The following is a 9,858-nucleotide window of genomic DNA, read 5'->3' as shown; positions in this document are numbered from 1 at the left end:
CTCTCTGCCTCCCATTTCCTGTCACTCTCTGAACTGTCCTATCAATTAAAGGCATAAAAGCCCCAAAAATATACTTAAAAAAAACCCAATTCAAATGTGTAAAACCTGTCTCTTTTTTTTTTAACCTTAAATAGTCCCCTTTGACCCTAGTCAAAGTCACTCTAGGGTCTAATAAACTCACACACAATTGGCCCATGTATCGCGTACCATCACATAAACGGTATCATCATTGCCAGACTTGGCCCACATCTGGTTAACATACTATTTGCCTTGTCAGAAATAGACAAGAAGTGCCGGCTTGATGCCAGATCTGGCCCAGACCTGTCTGCTACGTATCTGGGCCACATACAACTAACCACAAATGGCCCACATTTGGCATGCCATTACATAAACGGTGCCATCATTGCCAGACCTGGCCCACACCTGGCTAACATACTATTTACCAGGTCAGAAATAGGCCAGAAGTGCCGGCTTGATGCCAGATCTGGCCCAGACCTGTCTGCTACTGTACAGACCTGGGCCACATACACCTAACCACAATTGGCCCACATTTGGCATGCCATTTCATAAACGGTGCCATCACTGCCAGACCTGGCCCACATCTGGCTAACATACTATTGCCATGCCAGATGTAGGCCAGAGGTGCCGGCTTGATGCCGGATCTGGCCCTGACCCGCTTGCTATGTGGGGCTGGCATTTCTAACAAGAAAACGGCTTGAAAACAATCTCACTGCACACACCTCTGCTGTGTGTGTGACTGCGGGCACAGCGGGGTTGGTTGCACCATGAGACATGAGAGGGGGGGATTCAATTACATTTTATAAAGATTAAAACACTTTGTTTTATGCTCTAGTCGACTGCCTATACCCCCTATGCCAAGAGCCGGCCCTGCAACCTCCTCTAGGACAAGTATCCAACATTTTAAACTGCCTCATTAAAACAGGTAACACACAACTGAACACCTGCTAGGCTTGCTAGCACAATGTTTCCTTCTGGAAGCGTGGCAAAGCACATAAAAAATAGGGACCCGCCATTTCTGCTATTTTTTTCGACACGCACCCAAAATACAACTAAATGTTAGTATATTAACAATATATGAACATTCAAAACTTACAGTAAGTCCAGTGAGGCTGACTGTTGCCACGTAGGTCCAACTTTCTGCAGTCCTCCGTGCTGCCTGTCTTCGGTGCTCCCCCCCTTTTATTGCATTTTAGCATGTACAAGGCCTATTATTAAATTCCACCTATTTGAAATAATAGAAATAAGAAGACTTTACCATTCTTATATGTAGGCCTTAATTCTATTAACTTGTACTTAAGTTGTGTTTTTAATTTATGCTTACTTAATAAAGAAATATTTCAATTTAATCAAACATTATTAGTATAAATTACTCAAAAAGAAAGAACATGTTACACAAACTTGACATAATTAAGTTAGTAGAACTTTTTTAAAACTTTGAGTATGCAGTACTTAATCTATTTAATTAATTTGAACGTTCGGGTTTACAGTGTAGCATAAGCTGTATTTGACTGAAAAAAGGTCTTTCACTGAAGTTTCCTTGCCTGAACTGGTTGAATGTGGATCTATTTCATGACAAACAAGGTTTTACCTGATCTTTAATTCATTGAGGGTGAAAACTGGCTTATGTCAATTTTTAGCATTTCAGAACAATAGTAGCCAGTCCAGGCTAGGAAACTTGCTTGAGAAACCTTTTTGCAGTCAAATACAGCTTATGCTACTGTACAGTGCACAGAGCACACAGTACAAATACACATAACAAAGTAGAAATATACAGAAAACTGTAGAAATACACAGTGGAAATACACAGCACACAGTATAAATATACAGTAGAATTACACATCACAGCAGAATAACTCCTCACAATAGAAATACTCAGTCGAAATACAGAGCAGACAATAGAAATGCACAGTAGAAATACTTATCACAGTAGAAATACACTGTAGAAATACAGAGCACACAGTAGAAATGCACAGTAGAAATACACATCACACAGTGGAAGTACACAGCACACAGTCGAAATACACTTTAGAAATACAGAGCAGACAATAAAAATACACAGCAGACATAAACATCACAGTAGAAATACACATCACAATATAAAAACACAGTGGAAATACAGAGCAGACACTAGAAATACACAGTAGAAATACACATCACAGTAGAAATACACATCACAGTAGAAATACACAGCACACAGTGCAAATACACTAGAAATACCACACAGTCAAAATACACAGTAGAAATACACAGTAGAAATACACAGCACAGAGTCGAAATACACTTTAGAAATGAAGAGCAGACAATAGAAATACGCAGTAGAAATACACATCACAATAGAAATGCACAGTAGAAATACACAGCACACAGTCAAAATACACAGTAGAAATACACAGCACACAGTGCAAATACACTAGAAATACATAGCACACAGTTGAAATACACAGTAGAAATACAGAGCAGACAAGAGAAATACACAGTAGAAATACACAGCACACAGTAGAAATACAGAGCAGACAAGAGAAATACACAGTAGAAATACACAGCACACAGTAGGAATACACTAGAAATACATAGCAGACAGTAGAAATACATTGTAGAAATACACATCATAAAGTCCAAATACACTGTAGAAATACACAGTAGAAATACACATCACAGTGGAAATACACAGTAGAAATATAGATCACAGTAGAAATACACATCACAGTAGAAATACACAGCACACAGTACAAATACTATAGAAATACATAGCACACAGTCAATATACACAGTAGAAATACAGAGCAGACAATAGAAATACACAGTAGAAATACATATCACAATAGAAATACACAGTAGAAATACACAGCACAATAGAAATACACAGTAGAAATACAGAGCAGACAATAGAAATACACAGTAGAAATACACATCACAGTAGTAATGCAGAGCAGACAATAGAAATACACAGTGGAAATACACGTCACAGTAGAAATACACAGTAGAAATACACAGCACACAGTACAAATACTATAGAAATACATAAGACACAGTCGAAATATACAGTGGAAATACACATCACAATAGAAATACACAGTAGAAATACACAGCAGACAATAGAAATACACAGTGGAAATACACATCACAGTAGAAATACACATCACAATAGAAATACACAGTAGAAATACACATCACAGTAGAAATACACATCACAATAGAAATACACAGTAGAAATACACATCACTGTAGAAACACAGAAGAAATACACAGCACACACTGCAAATACACAAGAAATACATAGCACACAGTCAAAATACACAGTAGAAAAAAGGAGGAGACAATAGACATACACAGAGAAATAGAAATCACAGTAGAAATACACATCACAATAGAAATACACAGTAGAAATACACAGCACACAGTGCAAATACACTAGAAATACATAGCACACAGTCAAAATACACAGTAGAAATACAGAGCAGACAAGAGAAATACACAGTAGAAATACACAGCACACAGTAGAAATACACAGTAGAAATACACAGCACACAGTAGAAATACACTAGAAATACATAGCAGACAGTAGAAATACATTGTAGAAATACACATCATAAAGTCCAAATACACTGTAGAAATACACATCACAGTGGAAATACACAGTAGAAATATAGATCACAGTAGAAATACACATCACAGTAGAAATACACAGCACACAGTACAAATACTATAGAAATACATACAGTAGGTACTACTTCAAAGTGGCCATTTCACTCGCGGGGAGCGAGATTCACGCAACGCGTGAAATGTCAGTGACAACTGTAGCCACTAGGTGGAAGCATAGTACTGAATTGCAGCTGAAACGATTTTGGGACAATTCCACATTTGACCACAATGTAGCTGCAATGGAGAGTGGCGCTGTTTTAGGCTACAGGTAGAGTGAATGGAGAGGGGGACTGCTAAACCGTATCATATTGATTCAGACTGATTGTTTCTAAGCGGTGGGACACCTCAGTTATCTGGGTGACCTTGGATAATCACTTGTGCTTTCTTTGTTTTACAGTAGAGCTAAACTACATTAGTCGTTTTTTAAGGAACATTTGTTTACTGGTAAAATTGCCGACCTGAATTATTGTCCCAGTCCGCCCCCGTGAGCATATATCACGGCCTGACTGGATGTTGCGTAAATATAAGAATAGCCAATAAAAATATCTGATACCCTAAAGACATCTGAGGTTGTGATTTCGCTTGCTCGCTCGCTGCAGCCATGGCTAATAAGCGGAGGCAGAAACAATTACGCACAGCCTACAGAATTTTCTACGTCCATACAAGCATTTAAGAAATTATTCTTATCAGTTCCATAATTCAGAGAGGATTTTTACTCAACGAAAAAATTTATAAAGATCATCTTTTAGGTTGAAGACACGACAGCAGCACGTATGTCCAGACGCCGGTGTGTGTTATGACTGACGTATAGCTCCCCTGGTAGAGCAGCTCCCTCAGAAAGCAGAATCTGCCGCTAGTGTGAGTTCGAATCTCAGTTTAGGCTGTAACTTTAGTTAATGTGTTTTCTTTTCTCATCATCATCATCATTATGATCACATATAGCTCCAAGTTTGAGCAAATAAATGAGCAAATGAGCATTAATTCTCTGCCGGGCCGCGGCACCAGCTTTCCTGCTTGTGTACATAAAATACATTAAATTCTGACACCACAACTGTAGCGTACCGAATATCAATAGATGATAACCAGAAAAAAAACGTTCTATTGATCTGATTCACCGGCTTCATGGACGTCGGAACTATTTTCTGAGAGGGGGGGCGGGGGAAGCACGCACTTTTATCAATGATTAAGGATTTGATTTTAAGTTATTTTATAATGGCGTGCAGTTATAAGAGAACTAGATGGATGAACACGGCATCTTTATTGTTAAGAAAATGAAACTCCAGGAAGCTCCCCACTGCGTAAAAACGCAGCGCAGCCAGGAGCTGCACCTCCGGGCTGAGGGCAAAATTGCAGCGGGTTGCTCTCTGGATGTGTGGAGACAGAGTGATCAGCCGTTGGATCTCCGCACGGGGCAGCCGGTACTTTGCCTGGACAGCCCGGTCTGACAGCACGTCCAGTGGGGAGAAGTGCTGACGCACGTATGCATTTATGTAAACCGTCTGGCTTCGCGCACGGCGACGCTGTTGGTTCGCAGCGAGAATGTGCTGTATTGTAGCCATCGTTTCTCACACGCGCGGACTTTGGCAACGCATTTATATACTGTAGAGTAGCAGGTGAAGCCTCTCTGGATGAGGTTCAGTTGAGTTTAATTACATCTGTTTCCTTGATATCTGTGAAATGCCACAGGGTTGTTGTATTTTTATGTGTAGCAGCCTACTATAAACTCATATGCAGATATGTGTGGAAAACTTAAACGTGTAATTCAACAAGGTTTTTTCTTCTTCTTCTATTAGCCTATGTTTCTTGCGCCAGTGGTCCGCAGCTATGAGCGCATTTCAACATTGAGCATTGTTTTATTATTTCGAAAAGTGGAGGATGTAAATTTCCCTGACGCGGCTTGATCACTGAGCATTTGGCTGTAAGAAGGCTGTTAAGAGTGGGTCAGCTCGATCTTACATTTCCTTCTTAGTGAAAGATCTTCTTAAGCTAAGAGCGACTCTGGAAAACACATCCTTCTTTCACAGCGTTCTTAAGAGCGCTCCTAAGAAGATCTTAGCACTTAAGAGCTCCTTAACGAATCTGAGAAACGCGGCCATTGGCAGGGCCAGACACAGCTTAATGAGCTTCTCCACCTCCGAATGCAGGATGGACACATCCTGGATGGTGCTTACTTCTCGTCCCCTACACACATTCCTCAGTATGGGGGAATGCAAATGTTAAGGCATCTGGAACAAGTTGCTTAACTGGAAAGACCACATCCATCCCCCACACTTTTGAAAAGCTTGCTACGCCAGCGCCCCCACCCCCACCCCCGCGCGCTGAGGACAGCAAAGAGGTCTGCAACAAATACATTGATCACTTGGCCAAGGGATCTCCTCCTGCAGGGAGACGGCTTCAGGGACTCAGTCCGCTTTAAATAACCTTCTGTATATCCGACTACTGTGAAGCTGCTGATTATGTATTTTAATAAAGCTAGAGAAAACTGTCTGACATGACGTGGCGTCGTTCTTCTTTCTATAAGCCTGTTGTAGAAAATATAAGGAATAGAAAGCACAAATATTTGTGTTAAATTCTGACACCACAACTGAAATAAAGAAAGCCGGTCATAGACGTCGGAACTCACGCACCCCATCAGCCACCCTACCCACGGGAAGATACGAGAAGTAAGCACCATCCAGGATGTGCATATGGACCTGGTGCGCTCCGAGGCGGAGCGGCGTTTTGATCAGGAAGGACTCCGCATAGCTGCAGGGCGAGAGCAGGCAGTTCTTGAGGCGGCTCAGGGGAAACGAGTGGATGTGGGTTCCTCGGAACTGACCCCCTTTCCACGAGAGAGGTGGAGAAGCTCATTAAGCTGTGCCTGGCCCTGCCAATATCTGTCGCGGCATCCGAGCACTCTTTCTCAGCCTTGCGCAGGCTGAAAACCTGGCTGCACACCATGACGCAGGAGAGACCATTTGACCGTTATGAACGTTCACAGTGACCTTATGGATGAAAGCGATGTCTCGACCCTGCTTAAAATCTTCATCAGTGGGTCAACTGAGAGAAGGTCCACTTTTGGATATGCATGAAAGCCCTGAGTCAGGAGCGCAGACTTTTCTTTTTTTCATTCAAGGGTACAAATAATGCCGTTATGTTCCTTAAATGGCTTGATTTAGTGATCAAAGTTTCATTTTCTTAACAATAAAGATGCCGTGTTCATCCATCTAGTTCTCTTATAACTGCACGCCATTATAAAATAACTTCAAATCAAATCCTTAATCATTGATAAAAGTGCGTGCTTCCCCCGCCCCCCCTCTCAGAAAATAGTTCCGACGTCCATGAAGCCGGTGAATCAGATCAATAGAACGTTTTTTTTCTGGTTATCATCTATTGATATTCGGTACGCTACAGTTGTGGTGTCAGAATCTATGTACACAAGCAGGAAAGCTGGTGCCGCGGCCGGCGGAGAATTAATGCTCATTTGCTCATTTATTTGCGCAAACTTGGAGCCATATGTGATCATAATGATGATGAGAAAAGAAAACACATTAACTTAAGTTACAGCCTACACAGAGATTCGAACTCGTATCAGCGGGTGATTCTGCTTACTGAGGGAGCTGCTCTACCAGGGGAGCTATACGTCAGTCACAATGTTTTCATGTGCCTTATCTTTCACCGACCCGCTGCCCCAGCTGACACACCAGCGTCTGGACATACGTGCTGCTGTCGTGTCTTCAACCTAAAAGCTGATCTTTATACACTTTTTCGTTGAGTAAAAATCCTCTCTGAATTATGGAACTGATAAGAATCATTTCTTAAATGCTTATATGGACGTTGAAACTTCTGTAGGCTGTGCGTAATTTAAAAGGCTTCATAGTGAAAAAAAATCATTCATCTCATCCGCCATCAACATCATCAACAACTCACTAAGTTTGTCCTTGCTAGAGGGACCCTGTAGCGACAGGCTGAAGGAAGGAGTTGGAATGAGGTGTGGAGTGGGTGAGGTATTATTAGCTACATTCTTGTATTTAAGCAACAATGAACAGAAACATAAATCAGGCAACTCTGTCCATTCCCGTTCATGGTCACTGCTCCCTGCTGCTGCATGTTGTCGTCCTCCTGCTCACAGATGCCACCTGGTGGTTGTTTGGGCACATTGCCGCTTCTCATGAAAACACAATTTATCCGCCACTAAAAAGGTGTGTGATTCTCGCGTGATTCACGCGAGAATCACGCGTGAACTCGGCCACAACGAAGTAGTACCTACTGTAGCACACAGTCAATATACACAGTAGAAATACAGAGCAGACAAGAGAAATACACAGTAGAAATACAGAGCCAACAATAGAAATAAACAGTAGAAATACATATCACAATAGAAATACACAGTAGAAATACACAGCACAGAGTTGAAATACACTTTAGAAATACAGAGCAGACAATAGAAATACACAGTAGAAATACACATCACAGTAGTAATACAGAGCAGACAATAGAAATACACAGTGGAAATACACGTCACAGTGGAAATACACGTCACAGTAGAAATACACATCACAATAGAAATACACAGTAGAAATGCACAGTAGAAATACACAGCACACAGTACAAATACACTAGAAATACATAAGACACAGTCGAAATACACAGTGGAAATACACATCACAGTAGAAATACACATCACAATAGAAATACACAGTAGAAATACACATCACAATAGAAACACACAGAAGAAATACACAGCACACACTGCAAATACACAAGAAATACATAGCACACAGTCAAAATACACAGTAGAAAAAAGGAGGAGACAATAGACATACACAGAGAAATAGAAATCACAGTAGAAATACACATCACAATAGAAATACACAGTAGAAATACACAGCACACAGTGCAAATACACTAGAAATACATAGCACACAGTCAAAATACACAGTAGAAATACAGAGCAGACAAGAGAAATACACAGTAGAAATACACAGCACACAGTAGAAATACACAGTAGAAATACACAGCACACAGTAGTAATACAGAGCAGACAATAGAAATACACAGTGGAAATACACGTCACAGTAGAAATACACATCACAATAGAAATACACAGTAGAAATGCACATCACAATAGAAATACACAGTAGAAATACACATCACAGTAGTAATACAGAGCAGACAATAGAAATACACAGTGGAAATACACGTCACAGTAGAAATACACATCACAATAGAAATACACAGTAGAAATGCACATCACAATAGAAATACACAGTAGAAACACACAGCACACAGTAGTAATACAGAGCAGACAATAGAAATACACAGTGGAAATACACGTCACAGTAGAAATACACATCACAATAGAAATACACAGTAGAAATGCACATCACAATAGAAATACACAGTAGAAATACACATCACAGTAGTAATACAGAGCAGACAATAGAAATACACAGTGGAAATACACGTCACAGTAGAAATACACATCACAATAGAAATACACAGTAGAAATACACATCACTGTAGAAACACACAGAAGAAATACACAGCACGCAGCGCAAATACACAAGAAATACATAGCACACAGTCAAAATACACAGTAGAAAAAAGGAGGACACAATAGATATACACAGAGAAATACAAATCACAGTAGAAATAGACAGTAGAAATACACATCACAATAGAAATACACAGTAGAAACACACAGCACACAGTACAAATACACTAGAAATACAAAGGACACAGTCGAAATATACAGTAGAAATACACATCACAATAGACATACACAGTAGAAATACACAGCAGACAGTAGAAATACACAGCAGACAATAGAAATACACAGTGGAAATACACATCACAGTAGAAATACACATCACAATAGAAATACACAATAGAAATACACAGTAGAAATACACATCACAGTAGAAATACACATCACAATAGAAATACACAGTAGAAATACACATCACTGTAGAAACACAGAAGAAATACACAGCACACAGTGCAAATACACAAGAAATACATAGCACACAGTCGAAATACACAGTAGAAAAAAGGAGGAGACAATAGATATACACAGAGAAATACAAATCACAGTAGAAATACACAGTAGAAATACACATCACAATAGAAATACACAGTAGAAATACACAGCAAACAGTAGAAATACACTAGAAATACATAGCACACAGTCGAAATACACAGTAGAAATACGCA

Source organism: Pagrus pagrus, assembly GCF_965226575.1.
Source record: "Pagrus pagrus genome assembly, contig: HAP1_SCAFFOLD_209, whole genome shotgun sequence".
In the NCBI taxonomy this organism is placed as follows: domain Eukaryota; kingdom Metazoa; phylum Chordata; class Actinopteri; order Spariformes; family Sparidae; genus Pagrus; species Pagrus pagrus.
This window is presented reverse-complemented; position numbering follows the sequence as displayed.